This window comes from Ambystoma mexicanum, chromosome 3p (assembly GCF_040938575.1).
Source record: "Ambystoma mexicanum isolate Mex_15411 chromosome 3p, UKY_AmexF1_1, whole genome shotgun sequence".
Lineage (NCBI taxonomy): Eukaryota > Metazoa > Chordata > Amphibia > Caudata > Ambystomatidae > Ambystoma > Ambystoma mexicanum.
This window is the reverse complement of record NC_090925.1, coordinates 1236328456-1236353480: the sequence shown is the minus strand read 5'-3', so window position 1 is coordinate 1236353480 and position 25025 is coordinate 1236328456. Positions and strand designations below refer to the sequence as shown.

General features: G+C 43.5%; 1 protein-coding gene across 2 annotated transcripts in view; it reads left to right on the top strand.

Annotated features, from left to right (window-relative positions):
* The first annotated feature begins 846 nt into the window (after window positions 1-846).
* The window catches only part of ATF7IP (activating transcription factor 7 interacting protein), an 813149-nt gene continuing 788970 nt past the window's right edge, over window positions 847-25025 (top strand). For both annotated transcript variants that reach the window (XM_069652710.1, XM_069652711.1), the window contains exon 1: window positions 847-1041. The gene's annotated coding sequence lies outside the window, so the exon portion shown is untranslated. The remainder of the gene's footprint in view (window positions 1042-25025) is intronic.

Here is a 25025-nt window from a genome sequence, read left to right as displayed (position 1 = left end):
CTAAATCGGGAGGGTTGGCATGTATGCTATGTGTGACATTTTCCTTGCCTTGCTGGAATGTGATAAGAGTGCATACAAATGTGGGAGTGTCACACCATATTTGTGACACTTGGCAGGTCTGGGCTCACCTTATCCAGTAACTGCCACAATGGAGACCAATAAGTAGGGATCAGATTGGGCATAAACTAATATTTTGGTCAATATTTTAAAGAATAATTGACACTTAGATGCCACTCTGAGTGAGGTAAGCAACAAACTTAATATGTTCATTCTTAAAATATTAATTGTAGTGTTGCATTACCCCAAAGTTGGGGAGAAAATCGGTGTATGTTATATAACAAACATTTTAATAATCGGGGAGAAAATGGACAAAAAAGTTACAAGTGACAAAAACGTAAGACCCAGTTTCCATAGTGTGTATTTTGAAAGCAAGCAAATCGCCCAAATGTATTCAAATGCTACATTAAAACAAAATGACTTCCTTCATCTTTCTTGTTGAAACACATTTGTTCTTCCAAACTTTAAAATGTGAATGAAAATGTGTTTGTGTTGATGAGTCCTGTTTGGCTGGTATGGTAGGTTAATATATACCTCACGCAGGGTGCATGGATCTGGCTCCCGGACACCGTTATTTTTTAAGCAGTCCAATACATTCTATGTCGCCCCTTGGCGCCCCCCCCACTCCCAACAGTGGTGAACCTCTCCCTACACCTCTAATGAGAGCCCGCCCCTTCATTTGCATAACGAATTTCGAACACCACCGCGATTGGTGGAAGAGGAGGCGATGTGCGTTGTTGCCTCTCCTACTTCCAGTTTACAGCCCTTCGTCTCCTCCCCTTCATTTGCATAACGGCCTAAGCGCGCGCGGACTAGGTAGACGCAGCTCGTGAGACAGGCGGAGAGCAGCGCGCGCCCTCCGCTCGTTTTCGGTGACGCGAGAACAAGGGGGCGGAGGCACCTGTGAAATCCAGACCGGAAACAGGACAAGAGAAGAGAGAACAGTGGAGGAAACTAGCCACATCGGGAGGTGTCCTACAACAGGTAATTCACCCCTAAACGCTTGTCTATGCTCCACTGCCACCCCCCCTTTTCTAATACCGGCCCCTCATAGAAAATGGCCGCCGCTTTTTTTGCGCACATGCGTGGTGCTAACGCTAGAGTTCAGCATACCCTTAAAACACGTGACCTGCTGATAGCAAGGGGTGGATCTACCATACACGTGTTCTTTAGCCGCCAGGGGCGCCATTTTTGTGGAGACTGTCATACTGAGGGTGTATGACCGTTTGTATAGCTAAGGGTTGTTTATTACCGTTGTTTTTTTCCACGCCTTGTTCTGATGTTCGCTGCTACGTTGACAGCTTTGACTATATTTGAGCAGTTAACCAGAAAATATGTCAGACTGAAAATATGTGTGTATTAATTCTAGCTGTTAAGATTAATACAGGCATGAGAACTTATGTATTTACTTTCTCTGACAGTATACGATTTTGTGTATTTCATTTTATTAGTGGCTTGTGCAATTGATGGGAGAGTGTAGCTTAAAGTAAAAGCAATGGAAACTATGAAAAAGGGAAGTGTGTGATTTCCATATTATGTCTAAGTAAGGAGGTGTGAGCGAATTTGACTTGTCAGTGTGGGCTAGTTTTTTGGTGTTTTTTTTTTTTTTTAACTAATGTTAATTGTTATATAAAATACACCATTTTGCCACACCTACAGCCAAAGAAAACAAACCATATAATATATTAAGTAACCAGCAAAGTCCCAAAGGTCTGCAATAACCTCAGAGTAGGCCTGTGATTACAACAGAATCATACAATATTACATACATGCCAATATTCTGACGCACCTAGGAGGGAGTTTTGAGAGAGAAAATCAAGAGATGTAGTTTTCCCCATAGAAATGTATTGGTGCTGGAATCATCTTAGAAGGGAGAACGTGGAGAAAAAAAAGCAATATTGCACTGAAAAGTTGGGAGTCTCCCACCTAAATCTGGAGGGTTGGCATGTATGCTATTAAGAGACCAATTTCTGCTCAGATTGGGGGAGGTGTGGTGTGGTATACAGTGAAGCAACTCTTGGTGTTTCTCAATTCTATACATGAGAAACTATGCAGTCCAGTTGTGTATGCGCTTGTGGGTCAAGTCCCAGAACTTTTTTTGGGTGAGGGGGCTGCATGGCTTTTTCACACATGGGGATGGGAAATTTGGGAACATTGAATGCATGTGTGTGGGTGAATGGAATGGTGTGTGTATGCATGTATCCGGAGCATGTCCAGTGGTACTGTACCACTGCCTCAATAAAGGCATCTCTTGAACTTCAGCCCCTGACACATTACAGTTAGTTTCAGGGTGAAAGATCCCACCTGGTGTACTCTCAAACTCTGGCGTACTCCCTTAAACACTGGTCTGCATTCTACCAACTATGCCAATGTTGGTATGTTTATGCGCATTCTTCCTGAATTTGTATTTGTTTATTATTTATATTGCGCACCTAACCCTGAGGTAACTAGGCGCTGGGCAGACTTAGCATGTTACAGAAATGCATACATAGGATATCACAATTGGGTCGACCAAGGTTACAGGTAAGTCTGGTACAATAAATAGTTAGGTAGAGACATGACAGTAATAACATAAAATCACAGATAATGAGGGCCTGATTAGGAGGCCACGGGGCACATTTTGGTAGTAATACCTGTTAAGCTTTAGATGTTAGATTTCTCTGAGAGCCAACTCTTTACTCTGGTTATGAACATCCAGAAGGAGGGTTCCATTCTGATGATGGGAGGTAGAGAATTCCAATATTTGGCAGCTTGGACTGGGAAACTGGCGCCTCCTGCAGTTTTTAGGTTCAACCTTGGAACTGAGGAGCTGAGAGTGGGCGGATCTGAATACCACCTTTTGAATGAGTCCCGATCCATCTAGTGCACACCTCCTGCGCCCCTACCCCCATTTGCTCTTTAAAGCTTTGTTGTCACTGTAGCTCCTTTTTAGAACTTCAATAAAGTAAAATGGGTTTATAGTGATATTTTCGAATTCAATAATTTTGAATGCATTAATTTCGAATCAATAATGTCAAAAAAATGTCAAATTTATTATTATTCTTTTTTTAATGGGGGGTTCCGCCAACCCTCTTTTTTTTAATAACCCTTTTTTACTAGCCAAACCCCCAAAAAACATATAAAATAAATATTCAAATTTATTGTTCGAAATTATTCATTCGACATTTTAACTGCACACCAGTAAAATGCTATCAGGAAAAGTACATAATAATGACTCTTGGTAAAGGGTATAACGGAAAAAGTTCCCATTTTATTTAATGAAAAATCTAGTATATCAGCATGGGCATTATCTCATTCTTCATTCACTTATCTGTTGCATGTATGTACACATTTTCTTTGGCATGTGTTTTGTTGTACATTTTTACACGTATTGAACTAAAGGACCATCTCATTGGCACAGCATTTCTAAATTGATAACTAAAGCATTTTCGTAATGTCAATCTTTTCTGGGATGTCTCAGTTTAGTTGTCGTTTAACCATAAATCACGAGACCTGAATATGTGTATGCTGTATGATATTGGAGAAGGCAGAACGGAAAACGCTTTGTATTGCTTTTTTTACCTTATTGAATGTTCTATATTACAATGCAACATTTTCATTCGTCAATAGCTTGTGGTAATTGACTCCTGGCAAGTAAGACATTGTATGCTGTGTGTGTGTGTGTAGAATTGAGCTGGCAAGTGACTTTTGATAGCTGGCGGCTTGTACCCTGAAATATCACCCATGACTGTAAATCTATCGGCACAGGCATCTCATTTCCTCATTTTCTAATTTTTCTGAAGAATGTTGCCTGAAATGTTTTTTTTTTTTTTTTGATATGTAAAAGGAATTGATTTCTGTGTTGCCATCAAGTTAACCGACTTGACTTCCCATTTACTTTTTTATAAATGAAAGTGCTAGCTTGATGCGTTTTTCTCCATACTTGTGTTTTTTAAAATGAACGCTGTTGCTAGGCGACGTGCCATCGTTTATGGCTAAGAAGCTTTGTGATGTCATAGCTGCTGCTTTCTGTGTTCTGCTGAAAAGTATACATTCAGAAGTGGAGTTTTGCAGTCTAAGAACAGATCTGATTTTCACAGAAAATTGGAGCTGACTGAATATCATTTTGTATCTTCTCAATGACCTAATTAACTGTAACATTTCTTTACAGGAGAGGGAGATATTTGAAAGTAGTGTAATGATAATGGATTTATTTTCCTTTCGTGTAACATGGCTGGGGGAAGCACAATGTATAACCGACCTAAGATGTGGATATATCTTGCTGTTTGTTTGATTTAGTCTATGCTGAGTGATCAGTTCACCTGTGCAAAAATGCTTTTTTTCCCTCCAGTTGAATGATCGATCACATGACATCTTGTCAAAATAACATTTCTGAGTGCATTTGCAAAGAGCTGTTTCTCTGTTCCCGACCTCAATTTCCTCTACAAGAATAATTGTGATAATTTGCTCTTTCAAACAGTGTAACTGTGGAAACCTTGGCTCCTCCCACTTTTCCCAGTATCCCAATATTAACTGGGCGCATTTGTGAGTGTGTTTGCAAAGTGCTGTTTCGCTGTTCCTGAGCTCTATATCCTCTACAAGAAGAATTGTAGTACGACTTTGAACGCTTCTTCAAAATATCAAACAATGCTATTGGACCATTCTTTGTGACACTTACCTTTTATACAAACCTAACCGGGCATTGTTTTCCATTTCTACTGTAGATGTATTGGCTCTTTGAAACAGTGCAACTGTGGAAACCTTGGCTCCTCCCACTTTTCCCAGAATCCTGCGCGTGCATTTGCAAAGTGCTGTTTGGCTGCTTTGGTGTTGTGCTGGTGAGGTCTCACTGGTGTGTAACTCTGGTTGGTTTCTATCGCCTTCCTGTCCAAAGCTTCTAACAAATTAACATTACTTTTGGGCACAGCATTGATTTCAACTTCCATGCCCGGTGTTTACTCGCTGACTACAGCGATGCCGCCAGCCAAGGAAATTTCAAAGCTGCTATAGAAGTCCAAACGCACTCCAAAACTGGTAACCCACTCTCTGAACCTGATCCGGAATGGCAGCTCTTCGATTCGTTTGCAGTCTCAATCACTACAGACATTCGTGGATATTGTTCACCTTTAAAGCCGATATCTACTCTTGCTTGTACAAACATCGCTCTTGAAGATGCCTCTTACCTACGGAATGCTGCGATACTAATACCCCGACAGTTGATCTATGCACTCCTCGAGATTCCCTTTTAGCAGCGGGCTCTGTTTTACCTCCTGACCCCCCTGCAATCCTTTCTGCCGCTTTGATCAGTCTTAGTGAGATAGTCGTTATGGCTCAAATACACGATTGCCCTCTAACCCCTCTTGACGTTTACAAATCACCTGTGTTCAATTGGAGCAATGGGCATTCGCGATTTGGAGGGAAGCCTTGGGAATGATGAGAATTCTGAATCCATTGACCAACAGCCTCGCAAGTTTCCCGTTTTTCATGGCAATGCGATTTCTCTATCACCATTAACCATGCCCTCTGCTTCAATCTCAACTAACCTTTCACAGTCCCCAGTCATGTTTGCAAACTCTACACATGACTCTTCTGTGCTGTCACTCTCCTTTGCAAACCCCACACCAAGAAAAGAGACTGCCTCACGACCATCCTTACCCACATCTCTGAGAGCATCTACACTTCCTTTCACAGAACTGACCCTACAGGCAATGAATACAGCCATTTTTTCCCTAACTAAATTATATGAAAACGGTTTGGGCCAGAGGCCCAATAATTTTAGCAATGTCATTTCTAGAAGGACAGCAGCCATTCATCGAGGGCAGTGCAAAAGGAAGATTTAGTGGAGTTATCATACATGATGTTAGTGAGATAATGTACCCATCTATCTTCGCCAACGGCATTTAGCGGTTGAGGAAGAGTATTCCATTTAATATCTTTTTAGTGTCTCCCCCATTCAGTAAACAAAACATCTTTTGCAATTTCTTATTTACCTTCTCTAATTGTCTTCGTTTACACCACCCTCTATAGACAGTAATCATTTTGTTATTTAATACACACCCATGGGAAGATGCCGCTTTTTCATGCGACGAAGTTCCTGTCGATGAGTACGTCTCATCGCAATCACCTCCCCATCATAAGTATTATTACATTTTTTTTGCCAGTGGCTATTATAGGATGACCCCCAACAGAGCGAACTTTTTTAGTTGTTTCCTTAGACTTTCAATTTCATCGCAAGTCATTTCGTCAGTGGTTGGCTCCAGCAACTGACCAACACATCTCGTCATTTGCTTGGCCTTTGGAACATTCCACTTAATTCTGTGCTTCTGAGATTGCATGTATATTTGATCAAAGATTTTAAGAGCAAAATGTAACAAACTAATAGAGGGCAAGACATTATTATCCATTACGGCACCTTCTTTCGTACAAATGTTAGGTTGAACGCATGACGTAGCACTATGTTCGCTTATATTAATCACGTCATGTTTTGCCGACGGATTAGACGTCTGATGGGCAGATGGAACAGCAAAGGGTAGACGGGCTGATGTACTTATAAGCGAAGAAATGGACTAGCGTTTGTTCGAATGTGAAGGTGCAGACTCGGGAGAAACGGTTTTGTTTTCCGAATACTCGTCTTGCACGGCTTCCATGGCCGCCCTATTACAACCACAAAGGCGATAATAGATGTCTAGTAGGGAGTTGTCATCAATTGCTCCCATTGAAGCATTAGATGGCATGCTAAAATTCCCATTAACTTTAAGGGAGTGAATAGCAGCAGTCCCTTTTAATAGGATGACAGGAGGCAACGTATCCGGAGCAGCGCTGTCCGGTTTTAAAAAAAAAATCTGTGATATGACCGGGAAGTTTAACACATTTTTTATTTTTTGCCATACGGTTTAGTTTTCCATAGGTTATGTTTTGATTTGCTCACCGTCTTTCCCGGAATTACGATATCACTCCTTCAAAAGGGCTTACCTCTGGCCAACTAAGCAGATGGTACAAGGGGCAACATGCGGCAACCAAGCAGCAGAGGGGAAGCACTGTTATCGTTCTTTCCGCTGTAAAGTCGTATAGTTCATGAGTTATCTAGGCCGCCGTCCTCCGCTGAACGCTGCCAAGCACACTCGGCTTCACGCTCCACGTGACCGCTTCTCAGCACAAACAGCGTACAAAGACTAAGGGCGTCAGGAACAAATCAACCAAGGGTCTCTGCCGCACCGCCAAACACTCGACCTCACACTACGCTTCACCTCAGTTTCATATTTCTTAACCTAAACTAATGTAATTTATATATTTTTTTGTCTTTCTGTTTGATATTCGAAACTATTTACTGTCTGTCTCATAAAATGTAAATGCAATTTTTTTAACTAACGTTTTAATGCTGGAGTTTATAATATGAATGAATTATGAAAAATGTACTTTTGTTATTTGTTGAAAGGTTGACTATTTTACAATAAAAATATAACTTTTTGGATGCCCATGGTATCATGTACTCCAGTTGAGGTATGTTTACTCTTGGTTTAAGTTGAGAGTAAACTTTTTTTCATGGATGCAGGAAGCGGCAAAGACACAAATTCTGAAAAGAATATATCACTACATTAAAAAAAATATTTTTCACAGATGGCAGTTTTATTATAGATTCCTGCACAGTGAATTTGATTGTGATGTAAACTTTGGACACATTGCTGTAGTAGTTTAATTTTATAACATCTGTTTGCTCTATAGACGGCGCAGTTTATCTGTTTTTCGAATGTGTGGGAGAAACGAAGCAGAATAATTGTATAATAAATGCATTTGTTGCTTTGGTGGACAATTAAGTACAATACATCTTGCACTTGTACTATGCTGCCCATGCAGTTTATCTATGGCTTAGTTTATCCGTGCACTGTTAAAGGGTCCTCCCAGGGACCATGGCCTTCGTGCATAGGCATTCAGAATCTACTGCGCATAGAATAGAGGAGCGTGCAATAGAAGGTCCAAACAGCCACCAAAGAAAATGTCAAGCTCCCAGCACTGGTCTTGAGAATCGGTAGGCGTTGCATTTAATAAAGGTTGTACCAGTTGAGTGATTGTTCTCTAGCAATTTAAAACATTTATATAGTATTTAACATAACCTTAGTGGGCCGCAAATCATGATCTCTAATAACATGGGCAGAGATATGCACTGGGTGTCAGAGTAATTTTAATATCACTATTCCTGCCACACAGGTTGGAAAACAAAATGAGCTTTTTAGCTTCTGCTAGTAGCCTAGAAGAACTTGGGTATCTTGATCTGAACAGCTGCAAGGAGCTACTTTCGAATCCCCAGGCCAACTGGTGCCATACAAAACCTATCTATGTGACATTAACTCTGCATTTTTAGACTGTTTATTAAAATGTTTTAGGGACATTTATAAAGCATTTAAAATTATAGTGGGTCCTATGTAATGGAAGTAGATTTGTAGCATGATATATATACTAACTGTCCTTTCACAGTGGTAGTGCCTGCTTATTGGATGCCTGCTGCAATGCCTTGAAATGTGTCCTGTCATCAAAGACTAAATTACATGGCTTTGTTATAATTAAGACAGCGTGTGGTTTCTAGGCTCGGGATTGCGAGTTCAGACCTGTGTTGCGCTGCGTTGTTTTGCTTCCAAATCAAACGCGTTGCCCCCATCCTATACTTCATCTTGGCTGATGCTCGCAAAAAGGCCCTTAGGCGCAACCTTCTCTTGCACTTGAGTGATGGGAGAACTGAGAGAGAGAAACCCATTAATCTCCAAATTCCATCTATCAAGAATATAGTAAACAAATCAGATTCACCAAGTTTGCCTTCCCATGCCAAGTATTAAGCACATGGGTGCCACCAAGGGCATTCAGAGTTTTTCAGCATTTAGGAATAGATTATCATCCCAGAAGGGGAATGCTATGCTTTGAGTGTTATAAAGTGGCAAATAGGCATAGTACGAAGTACACTGGTGCCCGTAGATGCAAGGAGGACCACTCTTTATTAAGTTGTATAACCTTTAAGTGAAAGGGGGTCAGGTAAGTAATCATCAGTACAAGAAACTCATTGCTGCATCCATTCATTAGGAGTGGCAGTCTGTGCAGTCCATGTGGCCCGAGTGCCCCGAGAAACCACTACCTTCATCTGACTGCTGCATAAGGTATTGATGGCGCATGCTGCCCATTCCACTGTTACTTAGTTGTCCGGCTGTCTTGCTGATGTATGACTTGAGGAGTGGGAAAATAAACACGTCTCGTGGGAACACCCATTGCATCTCCAATGCAGAGATGCTGGTGACAATGAGTTTACCTCTTCCCCGGATCCTGTTACTTCTATGCTATCATTTCCGTCTCCTAGTATTAATGAGGTCGTACCATCCATGTGCAATAGTTTAGAGAACATTTTGCCTTAGTCTGAACCTGGGCATGTTCCTCCTCCCTTGGTTGGACAAGGGGGGGAAACGGCTCAAAACAATTCTGTCTAATTTCCCATTAAAGGGAACCTTTAAAGTGGATCGAGAAGCTGGTTCTAAGTCTTTGGGTGTTACATGCTCTTGCTTAACAAAGCCAAACATTTGGAGCATTCTACCTATGGAGGCAGCTGATCCTTAACATGATGAAATGGAGGAGTCCTGCCATTGTGGTATGTGTTCTGCTACTGAGCAGGTAAGCCATTTGAGGAGAGTATGGATGATGCTCCTCTGGTGGTTGAATGAAGATATGGTCCAGATTTTGATACCTGATTATCTTCTATTGACTCTTCTCTGGAATTTGTTCCCCCTAGGGGACTGTCTTCCTGCTGTAGTGGAAATAATCCTCTTTCGAAGCTAGCTGATATAAATTGGGTTTCTTTGTATTCTTGTCTCCCTTTTACGTGAATCTTAAGAGCAGAGGTTAAGACTAATTCAGTTCTTCTTGAATCTCTGCTCTTCAAGTTTAACAACATTAAGCTGCTTGTTGCCGCCAAAGAGTTTCTCTTTAATCAAAGTAAGGGCTCTCCTGTGGGTCGGAGTCGGCTGTATTCGGATAATATTTGACGTTCAAATGAGGATACTGGAACTAACACTGATGTGGGAACTTGTCGTCCAATAATTGACTTAGCATCAGGGGGCAATGAGGTGTGTTCCGCCTCTGACGTTCATGCTTCGGATGTATGTGTTATGTCTGCTGTCTCTACCTTTGCAGGGGACCCTATATTGATTGAGGAGGTTGGTGACACATTGGTATTAAATAACGCCTCTGATGCTCACGTGGTGTAAGTAAACCTCTTTATTCCTACGTCCCGTTCCCCTTTCCTCCATACTTGTGGGACATTCCGTCCTTTGGGGCGGGACCGTAGCACTTTTGTCAAAAAGCATAAAAACGGAAAATGTTTGTCCTTCTTGTCTTATTATGCGGGGTACCGCATGCGGCTGTAACCCTGCCCTCCTGAGCTCTACCCCACGCATCACCCTTCAGTCCTTTTCTCCGTGCGGTCGGGGCTGGACGCACTTGCATCACTGGGAAATTTTTCTTTGCTCCCCTTGTCCTTCTTTTCTGCTCTGGTTCTGCGGTCGCTTATTCCTCTGTCTATGCCGGAGCATCTGGGATTTGTGTCCTGTTCTTCATGCGAACATCTCTTCGCTGGGGCGGATCCCCATTCTCTCTGGTTGGTCCCGGATCATCGTTGGGATTCATGTTTCTACTGCTACTCCCTCTCAGTCCAGGCACTCCAGCGTCATCTTCTTTGGTGGGAGGAGGTCTTTAAGCGTGCTCCCCCACCTCATTGTCGTCTTTTCATTGACGAAAAGAAGAGATGCCCGGTAAGCTCCTTACTTTTCAGGGTGCTCTGGCCTGGGGACTCATTCCCGGGGTCTTCCAGGTCTGGGAGGGGCTTGAGCAGCTCTGCTACCAGGGGTTCCCTCTGAGGTGCCTTGCAGGCCTAACGGGCGTACCAGAGTTTTCTCCAAGGGTTCCCACGACGGACCTGCCTAAACTGGACCACGCTCTGAGGTTCACCTGTTGGGTGCTAAACATCAGCCCAGTTCATCTGTGGCTTTGGATACTGGGGTTTGCTCTGAGGACTTTCTGTACCGAGCCACGGCTTAAGGCCCCTCTCGAGGGAGCTATACGTACCGGGCAGAAATCCGAGGTTCCTCTTTTTGAGGCAAAGGCCTGTACTGACAAAACCGAGGGACCTGCTCTGAAGCTCTTTTTTGTGAGGCGATTCCTTCAGCATTTCCTGCGCTCAGGGGCGCAGTGATACTGGTTCTGTCGAGGGGGCAAAGATGGTGGTCATAAATCGTAACTCCTCTATTACCGGCTCTACCGAGGTTCCTCCTCCTCTGGAGGCTAATTTTGGGGCCACCTCCAAGATGTCCAGTAAACATCAGAGATGTACCAGTACAGGCTCTGCCGAGGATCCTTGTGTCAAGGCTAAGGTGTTGCTTAAAGGAATGGTTCGGTCAAAAAATGTTATTGTCCCTACGGGTCGGCCATGTGTTTTTAATCCTAAATCGCTCGATTTTTAGAAAAATTTCCTATGGACCTTACCCGAGTTTTCGTCCATTAAACGCACGCGAAAAAAGGCACCAGGGCGCTGCCATTTTGTGATAATCCTATCACTTGCCGCATCGCCCTGGCTGACCTGCTTTTGCGGCACTAAATCCTATCCCCGCCCCTGAGCCTGACATTATCAAAACATTCTTATTCCCCGCCTCTCTCCATGACGTTACTGTGCTGCGTAGGCAAACGCGCCCAGTCGTCTTCTACGCAACTTCACACACAACCCGGAAACCAACACAGATCAACTTAGAACACAGCGCGCCACAATTCGGAATATGAAACTGTACTTTAAAATCAAACAGCAATACGGTACATTTGGTAAAGTACATTTATTTGACATTAAATGTTTTAGAGAATATTCAGCAATTGGCATATTAAATCGGAATGGAATCTTTTTTTCTTTTCTCTCGATCAGCAAATCCGTAAAAGTTTATCGTGAGTCACGCGCTGTTCCTTTATGGTACACGGGGTGTTGGTTTTCGTTAAAAGAAGCACTTTGGACGCACAGTGAACCGCCAGGCTGTTCCATCAACTAGGCACTAGGCCACCCTAAAGGTCGATATGTTGCTTCTAGCCGCTAGTACCGCGCAAGGGCTTTTGGCTCCTTGGCGATCGTCCCATAAGATGGTCAATGTAGTGCAGTTGTTTACAAGAAGCTGCAGCTGGCGGTTGAAGAAGCCGTCTGCCGAGGTCTGGAATAGGTGGCAGTGGCAATATGGTAGGATATACCGGTTTAGAAAACATAAAAATTGAAAGTAGTCTCACCAGACGATCTTTATTACTATTATTCATTTTATTTATTACGGGCGAGCTGAAACTATTTGCTTGCGAGGATAGTGCAATGGAGTATGTTCGGCTCTAAAAGCAATGCGAAAACTAACAAAATAAATCGAGGGAAACACACAAACTAATGTTTGTTTTTACCATTGACTCACTGAGAAACGATTGTTTGTCTACATACGTGTCAAATGGGCACATGCATGCCCATCTGCCCGGTAGACAATCCCACAAATGTTGTTCTTGCTCTTCATTCATTCCGGTATGAAAGCGTCTAAAGAGTTACTTACATTATATTTGCCATTTCCATTGTATCTGCGTAATGCAGTCCGTAAATCCCACTGTATTCGTGCCAATCATTTTTCATATACTGAACTAACATGAAACTCTGTCTAGTTTCAGAATTTTCAGCCTTATCGTCTCTTACATTATTGCCCACCTCATTCAAATGAAGTCCTTTCGGCATGGTCCCTGTCTCTCAAGGTCAAAAAACAATAGAACCTTATACTGCCAGTGCGATCCGTGGGCCTCTTCAGCCCGCGAGCATAAAATCAAAGCCGCTGACCTTCACTCTGCATGGGCGTACATTCTTACTTTTCAACATCCCGTGTAAAGCCATCTGTGAGAATTTGAATTTTCGACTCCATGTTTGTACTAGGCCTCAATGTGCAAATGCGAACTGGCTTCTCTCCCATCTGCAACGCCTCGCTTGGCGCGTTCTAAGGCCCCCAATTTTGTCCTCGTTGTCCGCGAGCTTTGCAGCCCTAGAGAACCATAACTATGGAGACATTGACTTTTTGGGGGAAGGTCAGGGAAAGTATAAAGTACCGTAGGAGTTGAGTTGAAAGAGAGATTTATTGTTTATTTGTTTTATTATTTGCAATACGAAAGCCTACCCTCGGTTAACAGTGCGCAGCATTTACATGAGATTGCAAAACTTAGTTACAGCAACAAAAATATATACATACACATATTCGCAAGGTCAGCGATATGAGGTGAATAGAGAGAGAAGTCAAAGATGACGCCCATGTTGTTCACCACCCAGGATGGTGAATGGAGGGTTTAGGGTTAGCATACTTTGTATGCACACTGTACAATAACAATTTTTTCTAAAAGACAATCAGATTACAATGATTTATTTAAACCGGGGTTTGAACTTCTCAGCGAGCTCTGCTTTGGGTGGACATGGCACAGTGGCAATGTTTGGTAGCAATGCATCAGTGCTCTGCACAGAAACGCTCAAAATTCCATATCTCTGCTTCTCTAGTACACTAACGATAACGCCTTTAACAAAGTCGAACTCCATTTCCTCATATACTGGTTTTACCCCCAATTTCTTAGTTCTTTTTCCAAAGGTCATAGTGTAGCGAGGCATCCCTACATTTCCCGTAGTCCTCGACTGTTCACGGCCCACATTCCCGTTATGGGCCAAGACCGCTAGTAGAGTCCTATGTTTCATGCCGTGTAAGCTGAAATGCAATCGCTTTGGCCTGTACTTTAGGCACATATTGTGGAACACCTCCAATTCTCCTGTGTGACAGAATTCTGTTAGTCCCATCAGATCTCTGATAAAAATCTTCTCAATAGCTTTGTGTGTAGGTGAAGATGCAATCAACCACTTCTTCTTCCGTGCCTCCTCTGGGGGACAAGGGCCATGTTCACATTGGTGGAAATGTTGGTTTTCTGTCCAGCGGTGAAAGTTGGTACAGTGGTGCATCAGTGACCGCCATTTTTCAAGTAGGATTTCAACTGACCCTTCACAAGTTTTGGAGCTCCACCAAAGATGGTTGCTGATAGACTGGGACCACTGTGAAATACTTTCAAAACCTTTTTTTTTTTTTTTTTCCATGCAGCTGAGATTTTCTTATTGATTGATTTAGTAAGATGCCATACGTCAAATTGATGTTTAATATGTGGGAACTGCTCTCTCATTGTCTTGGCAATTGAAACGTGTCTGTCCGTGGCTATGAGGTCGATGTGCATTCCCCTTGATTGTAGATATTGCAATGATTTTTATAAATCCTAGTTTCTCCATGGTCACTGCGGATTTACATTGGGACACCTGCACGACCACCGAACTCAAAATGTTCTTACTATCCATGTCCTGAAAGTGGTAGGTGCAGTACTTGGCAGAAAATCCAGGGCTGTCGCACTGTCCATCGCCGGCTAGCCTGAATCGTTTCCCTTCGAATGTACTTGCTAGAGACAATTGTTCAATTTTCCAAGCATCACTAATGGCCGGAAACAGATGATCATGTTGGTATTTGTAGTACTGCGTTTTAGAAATGAAATGGAGTCCCACAAACTGAAAGAAAGACTCTAACTTTCTAAAACTGGACCCACTAAAAAGTGAGGCAACTGCACACAGTAGATTGCCTGCTGGCAGCTTCCCCAGCATCGGTTGTGCAGACCATGAGAACGCATGATTTAATCTACAGGTGGCATGTATTTTGACGTTACTGCCTTGTTTTTGACGAGTCACATGAATCAATGGCTCCCCACATACTTCCCCTCCAACTGAATGCCCACATTTCAGCATACTTATAATATCCATCAAACAACTGTCGAATACTATGTATTTGCCCTCTTTCATTAGACCGTCATCCGGCGTGAAAGTTGTTTCGGACTGTGCTGTTGAGGACATATCAACAAATTCGAAAGAAATATCGCTGATATCAAGTTCTGATGCGTCGTTGGGTGCTGCTGCTGGTTCATTCTCTGTCATTTCAACATCTGTTACTTCAGCATTGATGGGAGAACACAATATTATCGATAGCTTTTTGGGTGGCATTTTTTTGGCGGGTGTAGATTGTGTGAATTGATCTGTGACTACTTCAGAGCTACCTTCAATCCATTCAGTATCCTCTTCTTTTGGTGGTGCAGCCGAACTGTAGCAATGGTCCAATACAACTTTACTGGATTCTCCGGACACATTCAATTCATGTTCTGGCCATTGGACATGAGCATCCCGAGTCTCAACACGCTGCGTCTGAATTAATAGTTCCTCCATAGTGTAAATGGTCTGGCAAGCAACATCTCTCATTTGCTTCACTGTCTGTGTATGTATAGTTCGTACACCCACGGGTAACTTGAGGACCGATTCGAAAAGGGATGTTCATTTTAAACACAATATAAAGTATAGTACAATTGACAGGAAAAAAACATAATATAGTCCCCAACACAAAACAATTCCTAAAATTATTAACTGTTTGTAACTAACCTTATTTTTGTTTCTTTTCTTTGCAACTTTCTTGACTCGAACTTCAACATCTGCACGCTGTTGCTCCGATTCGTTTCCGCATGTCTTCCCTTCCTCTTGCGCCGCAACCACTATATATTCTGGATCCGCATAGACCGCATGGAATGAGGACCCGTTGATTCCCTGAAACATAGTACTTTCATTACTATGTATCACAATATTGAAAACATAAAACGCACGTGTGGACGAACACACAGGTACATCTCAATAGCTAAACACGAATTAAACATTCTGTAGAACAATCAAACGACAAGTATTCGAGCTCTGATGATCTAGTTGGAACTGTCAGTATCCATACCTCTGGCTCCGCATGGACTGCCATGAATGGTTGTATTGGAGAGGAGGCATCAGCAACTACCTGAAACACAGTACTTGCATTAGTATGGTTTTCAATATTGGAAACATAACACACACTTGGGGTCGACGGCACAGGTACATATAAAGAGATAACCACAAATGATGCATTGTCTAAAAGAATCAAGGAATATCTAAATATGATCAGATTTCATCGACTTATTTCTCCGATTTATTTACATCTGCATCATCTAAATGGGAGGTTGTTATTGTAGTGGAAGCTCCGTCGTCTCCTTGAAACACAGTACTTGCGTTAATACGGAATAAAGTATAGCAAATGGAATCACGTTATATGATGACGCTCGATGGAGCTGTCAGTATCCATACCTCATGCTGCGGAAGAATATGTAGGGATGTTGTACATGTAGTGCGCACTTCCGAAAGCTGTTGCGCCGATTCGTATACGCAAGGTCCCGCTTCCACTTCCCCTGGAACTACTTGAATGTCAGGCTCCGCATCAAGTGCAGGGGTTGACACTCCATCAACTGCTTGAAAGATAGTACTTGCATTAGTAAGGATTACAATATTGAAAACATAACACACACATGGGGTCGACCGCACAGGTACATATCAACGGCTAACCACGAATGAAACATTGTGTAGAACAATCAAACGACAATTATTCCAGCTCTGATGATCTAGTTCGATGGAGCTGTCACTATCCATATCTCTTGCTGCTGAAGAACATCTAGGGATGTTGTCAGTGTGGTGGATGCTTCAGCATCTCCCTGAAAGACAGTACTTTCATTACTATGGATAACACTAATCATAACTGAAAACAAACACCAGTGGACGATAACTAAGGTGTATATCAATTGGAAACCACTAACCAAACATTCGGTAAAATATTTACACGATACAATAAAAATATTACTTGACATGCATAAAACAAGTCTGTAGCGGAATAGCCAAGTAAGATTACCTGATACGCGCTAGAAGTGGTTGATAACTGCGAGCACGTCACGGATGTAGAATGTTCTTGCTTCAGATTCAAGGGATAGTCAAGCAGTTGTAAAGGTAAATTATTGATTGATAATGAAATGCCAATATTAAAAATTGACATGTAAGGAGACAGAATACTTGAGAGTAATGCTATTGAAAATGTGCAATATAGCACAGTTCCCTGTGCCCATATATAGATTTCGTTTGTGGGTTATGAAATCGAAAAAGAATATATTGATAAATGTCATTATTCAAAAAGCTATACACTGCTATCAATGTCGAAAGTATTACAAGGGGCACAACACCTAAAATCTCAATGAATCCATTCGGCTACCTACACACTTCCTAAAGGCCTAAAGCTAAATCCGGACACTTGACTCACCAGTGGCGGAATGTGGACGAATAGAGTGGGAATAGCGTTTGCGAGCAATTTTCGAGTTGTTTGGCGTTTATTATTCTTTGTTACCCAAGATGTTGTGTACATGTTCGAGGGAAAGTGCCGGCTGCAGATGCGGTATCGATCACCCCTCTTGTCCTCTAAGACTTGTTGGACTCTACTTTCCAGCTCATCCAGTAGATATCTGCAATGTCTGACCCATTCTCTTATTCGATCAACAGTTTTCGGGAATACATTGCATTGTAGTGCCTTCAGATTTAGCATGGGTCTTCGAAGGGCAACCGCTAATCGAACGGGCAGGCATTGCCGAAAATTCTGAAAGGTAAATATCGACATTATTATACAATCTTGATGAATAAAAATGTGATACAAAAGTAAATGACCCATACAATGTTCAATGCAAGGTTTATTTTGGTCGCAGGAACTATACCAGTTCATCATGTGCGGCTTAGCATTTGCAGAAATTTATACATTATATGACTTAACTCTGAACATGTGACTCGTCCCTTGGATGTTCTGTCTTGCACGAGAAGGAAACATGCTTACATTATAGACTGGACCCCCGAAGGATGCAATTCGATGACAATTGACACAGATGAAAATAAATAGATCTATTGATGGCATAACAATGGAAACTCAAGTCAATATCAATGAGACCAATGAACATAGCACTATTGAGTACTCTACTTGCAAATAGATAGAAATTTAAAAATCATCGAAATATGACTAGGATACATGGCCTTACCTTGACCAACAAACAGTTGGATTCAGCAAGCAGAGCAGTATGTTGCAGGAGAACAGGTAGATGGCCACAGGTAGCAAGCACACTGACGAGTTTGCTCGAAGCGGTCAAAGAAGTTAACGATAGCGCGACGACTAGCAGATTAGCATAGATCTCAGTGGTTCTCAGGTAGCACGTTCAGGAGTTGACTTGCAAAGCACAAAGATGTTCTCATGAGACATATCAAGTGGTTTATAAAGTATTACAAACGGGTGTGTTTGTGAATGAATGATGTGTGTATGCCGTGGTATTATGTGGTTTGCCGGGGGCCGGCCAGCGTGAGGGGGGGGGGGGATCCTGGCCAGACACACAGTCTGAGGAGGCCATGTGAGCGATGGGGCCCTTGGCGTGGTATACCTTTTTGAAGTGTACATGCTGTTTGGCCGTTCGCGACCCCGACAGCCCCCCATGGCAGCGCGCATCCACTGGCGCGAACCGCCTTTGATAGAGGGGGTGGGATGGATGGGCCTGGGGCGTGCAGATAAGGCACAGGAAGACTGCTGAATGGAGACACACTTGATTCATTTAAAAAATCGAAACAATCGTTGTTAAAATATGTGTGGTGTTTTATTTGTTTTCTTTTTTGATGGCACAAAAATACAAAACTTTACACATTGTACAGGTCAGGTTGCAGCACAGCGAGGGAAAATCCCCTGTACTGACCGCTGTCACTTGGGAAAGTTTCTCTTATGGCAGGAACGGCAGAGGCGGGTATTACTCTTCGAACGCGGTGTCCAAGCCTCCCCTGAAGCCACCATGTAAAGGAACGATAGGCCACCAGCCGGTACTACCTGTGAAAAATAATTATACAAACTGTTTTTAAATGACCAAGATAAGTTGATTAAACGTTTGATGTCAATGACAATTCTTGTAACTAATGCCATTCTGCTCTGACAAATGCTGTCTAGACACTGCACACTATTGAACGACTTTTCATGCGTTACAATGATATGTAGATGTCATTTTGGATATAGGAGACGACCATGAAATAGTAGTGGCATCATAAGCAGATTATACTTACTCGTTACTCGGATTACGAGGACGAGCAGTTGCGCGAAGTTCATGCATAAGCACCATCATTATCCTCACCACGGACCGTGTGAGGCAGGCTGCCCTGAAGTCTGGCAGCTCGGTGATGCATTGCGGTCGTGGCTCGCCTTCCGAAATGTAGGCCACGCATCCCGAGTTTTCACAGCAGCAGCAGTTCTCCTCCTCGGTTGGCATTAGCTCGCACCGATTGCATGTGCACCAGGTGGAAACGCCGTCCATGCAACTTGGTCCAGTGTCTTCATCCGTTGATTCGTCCTGCCAACTGCCGTCCAAAGCCCCATTGTTTTCGCGTGTTTCCCTTTCCAGTAGTTCCTCCTCGGTATACTCAGGCTCGTACATGTAGGGCATTATTGTAGCCATTGTGTGTTAAACATTGTGTGTTAAACAAACTAAAATAATTTATAGCGATGGTACAGGTGTTCACAAGGGTTACAAGCGGCAAAGGTAGCTGACCAGAGCACAGAAACGGGTCACATAATACTCAAAGTAACACAGAGAGAGGAATGGAATCGAAAAGCTGCTGCTGTGTGTTGTGAAACGGTCTGTTTATACTTATTGAGGAAAGAGGCGTCTTGCCATTTCCATGGCGACACGTCATTAGCTGAAGCGCAGCGATTGTTGACACGAGACGTGCTTTGGCGTTGTGAAATGGGCGGTACGTGTCTGCTGATGACAGGCTCAGAGGCGGGAGATATGATTTAGTGCTGCAAAAGCAGGTCAGCCAGGGTGATGGGGCAAGTGATAGGATTATCACAAAATGGCAGCACCCTGGTGCCTGTTTTTCGCGTGCGTTTAATGGACGAAAACTCGGGTAAGGTCCATAGGAAATTTTTCTAAAATCGAGCGACTTAGGCTTAAAAACACATGGCCGACCCGTAGAGACAATAACATTTTTTTGACCGAACCATTCCTTTAAGCCCCCTGACCAGCCTGAGGAGGCGGTTGCCTCAGCTACATATGTGACGCAGCTCTCTTCGGCATTGACAAAATGGTGGCCCAAGCCTCATGGTCCACGTCAGCGGTTTTGGATTCTTCCCTTACACCTACGCTCTCGACGTCGGATGCTGGTAACATTCTTTTTGGGGCTGAGCAGCCGTTCCCACATCAGGTGGACAGTAAAAATCTGTTCCGCCCTTCTGATGACTGGTGCGATCGGATGCCGCTGCCTCATACTGTCTCGCTTCCTCCTGCTTTTACTCCACTGGTCTATGTGGACCCGTCGGTGGTGGGCCTTCCTTGCAACGTTCGTGGGGGTATGCCCCATATGAGAGGCCTTTGCCCTCCCAGCGCCTAAACCTTCATCAGAGGATGCATTTTTCGGGAAATTTCAGACACACTGTGGTAGCTGCGGCCACGCTTCCGGCCTCTGCGACCTCGATGGCTGCGGCTCAGATTCTGTCCAAGGAAGACAAGATTTTGGACTTATGGCTCGAGGCCTTATGGTGGGAATTGACACCTCCCGCCAGGCATGGCTCCATGCGACAAAGCTTTCAAAGGAGGTGCAAGACAAAGTTCTAGACCTTCCCTTCAAGGGCAAGGATTTGTTTCATTCTTATACGGATGAGGAACTTACAAGCACCCAAACTGCCAAATCTTGGTCAGTCCTGGCGAATGTCCCAGCTAAGGACCTTTTATACACACAGAGGTCAGGGTCTCCGTCGCAATGCTTCTCTGGCTTCAGGGGGTTTCAGGACCGCCGGGCGCATAACTAAAGCTCCGGTTGGCGGCACCCGTCGAAAACAACGGCAGGGTGGACGGTTTTTCTCTCGCCCATCAGCCTTCTCTCCAGGGACAGGTAGTCTACCTGCCGACAAATCTGCAAAATGATATTTTTTTTGTTGGTCACACGAGACTCCGGTGAGAGGACGAATCTCGTCTCATCTGCAGGCCTCGCATACCATCAACGAAGACCGGTGAGTTTTGTCCATCGCTCGGGTGGGCTTTCGCTTGCCCTTCCCCTTTACCCCACCTTTCAACCCTCCCTTCCAACAGATTGGGACACCCTCCCTCCGAGTTGAGGTACAGAAACTTCTAGAGCTCAGGGCGGTTGAACCTGTTCCCCTTGGGGAGCAACGGGAGGGCTTCTACTCTAGTCTGTTCACAGTGCCCAAACACAACCAGGCTGGCCTGCGCCCTATCCTCGATCTTTCCCAGTTCAATCTTTCTCTTCCCGAAGAGAGATTCAAGATGATCAAGCCCTGCCAGATAAGTCCTTGCTTCAGAAAGGCGACTGACTCAGTGTAGTGGACCTTCAGGACGCGTATATGCACATCCTGATATGGAGGCCGCATCGGAAATATCTGCGGTTCTCCCTGGGAGGAGAACATTTCCAGTGCCGTGTACTCCCGTGTGGTCTCAGCTCGGCGCCGCGTGTCTTTATGAAGATGATGTTGGTCATCGCAGCTTTCCTTCGGCTAAAGGGTGTTCATGTATATCTGTATTTGGACGACTGGCTCCTGCCCAGCCCTTGTCCACTGACGGCTGGGCAGGAGGTAGGTAGACTACCTGTCCCTGGAGAGGAGGCTGATGGGCGAGCGAAAAACCGTCCACCCTGCCGTTGTTGTTTTCGACGGGTGCCGCCAACCGGAGCTTTAGTTATGCGCCCGGCGGTCCTGAAACCCCCTGAAGCCAGAGAAGCATTGCATGCAAGTCTATTACATCTTTTGCCACTGGTATGTAATCCTCATCCAAAATGGGGTTTGAATGTGGTCCTCACCGCCTTATGCCATAAACCATTTGAAACTATGGCTACAGTTGATCTCAAATACCATTCATGGAAGGTCGCATTTTTGATTGCAGTGACTTTGGCAAGGCGAGTAAGCAAGCTTCAAGCTTTGTCTGTGGAACATCCGTTCCTCACTTTCCATATGGATAATGTTGTGCTCTGCACTCATCCTTCTTTCCTACCGAAAGTAGTGACTGATTTTCATTTGAATCAATCTATCTCATTGCATGTCTTTTTTCCGAATCCGGCCTCGGATGCAGAGAGAGTTTTACACAATTTAGATGTCAGGCGAGCCCTGAAGTTCGACAGAACGACTGAACTCGGAGCTCCTCTCAACTCTTTGTTACGTTCGGAGACCCAAAAGGGAAACCTACTTCAAAGGCTACTATGTCCCGATGGATTGCCTCCTGTATTTCAGAAGTGTATACCATTCAGTGCCTTCAACCTCCAAAGGGTATTCATGCCCATCTTGTACGTGGCAAAGCGGCTGTTGTTGCCTTCCAAAAGTATGTTCCTTGGGAAACCATTGCCAAGGTGGCTATGTGGGTTTCCCCATCAGCTTTTTTTTTAAACATTACTGCTTGGACCCGAGCTCCAGCGGCCGATGCTCAATTCAGCCTATTCTTAAAAACCTATTTCAGTAAGGAGTTTCCATCTCCCACAAGTATGGAGGAAAGGGTACGGGATGTAGAAGTATACCAAAGTTACTCACCGTAGTGACTACCTTACTCCTAGTCCATAGTCTTCTTTCCTCCATACATCTGCCCGCTGTCCCCTCTAATAAGTATCCTCTATTATTGCTTAAATGGTTGCAGTCCTGATGATAGAAAAGGACTGAAGGCTGATGCGAGGGCAGAGATCAGAAGGGCAGGGTAATGGGCACGCGCGGTACCCTGTGTAAAAAGAGGACAAATGTTCAGTTTTGATGCTTTTTGACAAGTGTCCCGTCCCGAAGGACGGAATGTCGCACAAGTATGGAGGAAAGGGGACTAGGAGTAAGGTAGTCACTACGGTGAGTAACTTCGTTAAACTTTGCAATCGATTCTTCCTCTTGAATCCTGTTGCTCCAGCACCTAGAATGGAACCAATGAAACATGGGAGAAATATTGGACTTCAAGAGAAGACATTTAAAAATCAACTAATAAGAGGAATAATCAGATTGGCAAAAATGTTTTGCAGAACTTATTTACCCAATCTACTTACTGTGAAAGCCTTAATGACTAAATCGTCCTCTGGTGACATAAGAACTGTTGCTCACACATTAATCTGTTTTGCTAATTCTTGTGCGGGTGTTATCTTGATTGAGTTAATTGAGGAGGGCAGTCGCCCTCAGTGTGTTTCCGTGGGTGCTCAACAAGGGCAGAGCTGTACTGCTGTTAATTAAACCTTATTATGCAGGTTCCTATTCAGAAACGGGGTCCCCAATTGGTGTTCCCCATGTCTTGAACCTTGTCAAAGGAGATACCGTTTGTACCTTGGGTGAACAACCCCAGGACTTTCAGCAGATGTGCCCTTTAAATCCCCCAGGATTACAGGGATTATCTTTTTGTTCTAAGGGTCAGGGTGGGTCCGAAACTCATGCTCCTCGAAATTGAGTTTCTGAATGAAGTGGGGGAATACGGGGAGAGTCTGCACCACTCAGTCCTTTGGCCCTGCGATCTGATCGTGAGAAGACTGTAACATTTGACCCCTAACTTCAGAGTCAATCGGTTGAGTTGGATGCAAATAATTTTGAACATCCATATGCCATTTTGTTTCAGACTGCACTCTTGGATGATAGATCAATGTTGCTGAGACGCTTGAATATTATTAGTCTTCTTTTGGAGATTCTAGTTTAAATGGTATTGCTTCAGGTGATCTGCAGAGGGTGGCTTTCCCTGATCGACATATTGCTCTACTGTACATTTTGGCTCTCGTTTGGAATTTAACGCTGCTGTGAGTGAGCGAGATAACATGAGGGTTTTTGGTTTTGATCACTCGCGCTTTAAAGGAATATCTGCAAACGGTAACTCTGTTAGCAGACCGCTAAAGGAATGTTATTACCCTATTGAGGTGCAACAGCTTAAAGAAAAAATAAAGTTCTCTGAGGTGACTAAAGATATGCACAATTGTTTACTAATCCTGCACGGGGATGGCAAATCTCCTTTTATTGTTAGTTACAGGAGACGTGGGTGTCTCATCCCCTTGTGTTTGGCTTTGAAGTTTCCTTACAACCGGCTAAGCGAGGTTCTCTGGGTCGCCCTTATGGTGGCCTTTTAACGTCGGTCAAATCTTGTTAGGCCTTGTACATTTCTCACTTTGGTATTTTAGTGACCCATATTGGATCTGTGGGTAACCTCTGCTTGGATCTGCTATTACTCCATGTCTAGTGGCAGAAGAGGTGGGCGATCTAAATGACACATGGCTTACCAATTTTGTGAACATATGGTGTGAACATATGGTTTGACTGTTATCCTGGAGATCTCTTGGTAGCGGGTGATTTGAATTCATATTGTATCACCTCAGAACATTAGGGTGATGTTCTTCAAAGTGTCACAAACGGTCGAACTTGGTTGGGTGGACTGGGTTTGAGTCCCCTGCTGGCATTCCATGCAACAAGGTTATTAATTTACTGACTTGGACAAATGCAAATGACCAATCTAGAATTGATTATATATTTGTCGATAACTGCTTGCGATGCAAATTTCTTAGCTTTGATATTCTTCTATCAACGTATAGTGACCACTCCGTGTTGGAGGCTTGTTTTGATGTCGTTTTGGGGAGCCAAGGGGAAGCATTGTCTGGTTTGATTACCAATGTGGGTGGCAATAGAGTGAAGTGGAATAACACCAATGTTTCTAGAGTAAACCAGTCTCTTTTAAAATGTTTACAAAATACTACGTATACCTGGAAGGTTACTTTTTGTGTTAATAACTTCACTAACTTTGTGGGCTCTTTGTTTTTGGTAAATAAAGCGATGGGTCATAGAAGTAATGTTACTCAAGAAAAAAAACACACGTATAACGAAGAGCTGGTTTTACGTAGAAGTTACATGTAATGGTCCATCGGTGCCGCGAGGAATAGCGTTTATCATTTGCTCAGAAGTTGACTTTGTCCAAGCATACACAGCAGAATTATAGAAATTGGATCATCCAATCCCATGTGAAAGATTACAGGAGGATGCTGAGGTCAAGTTGAA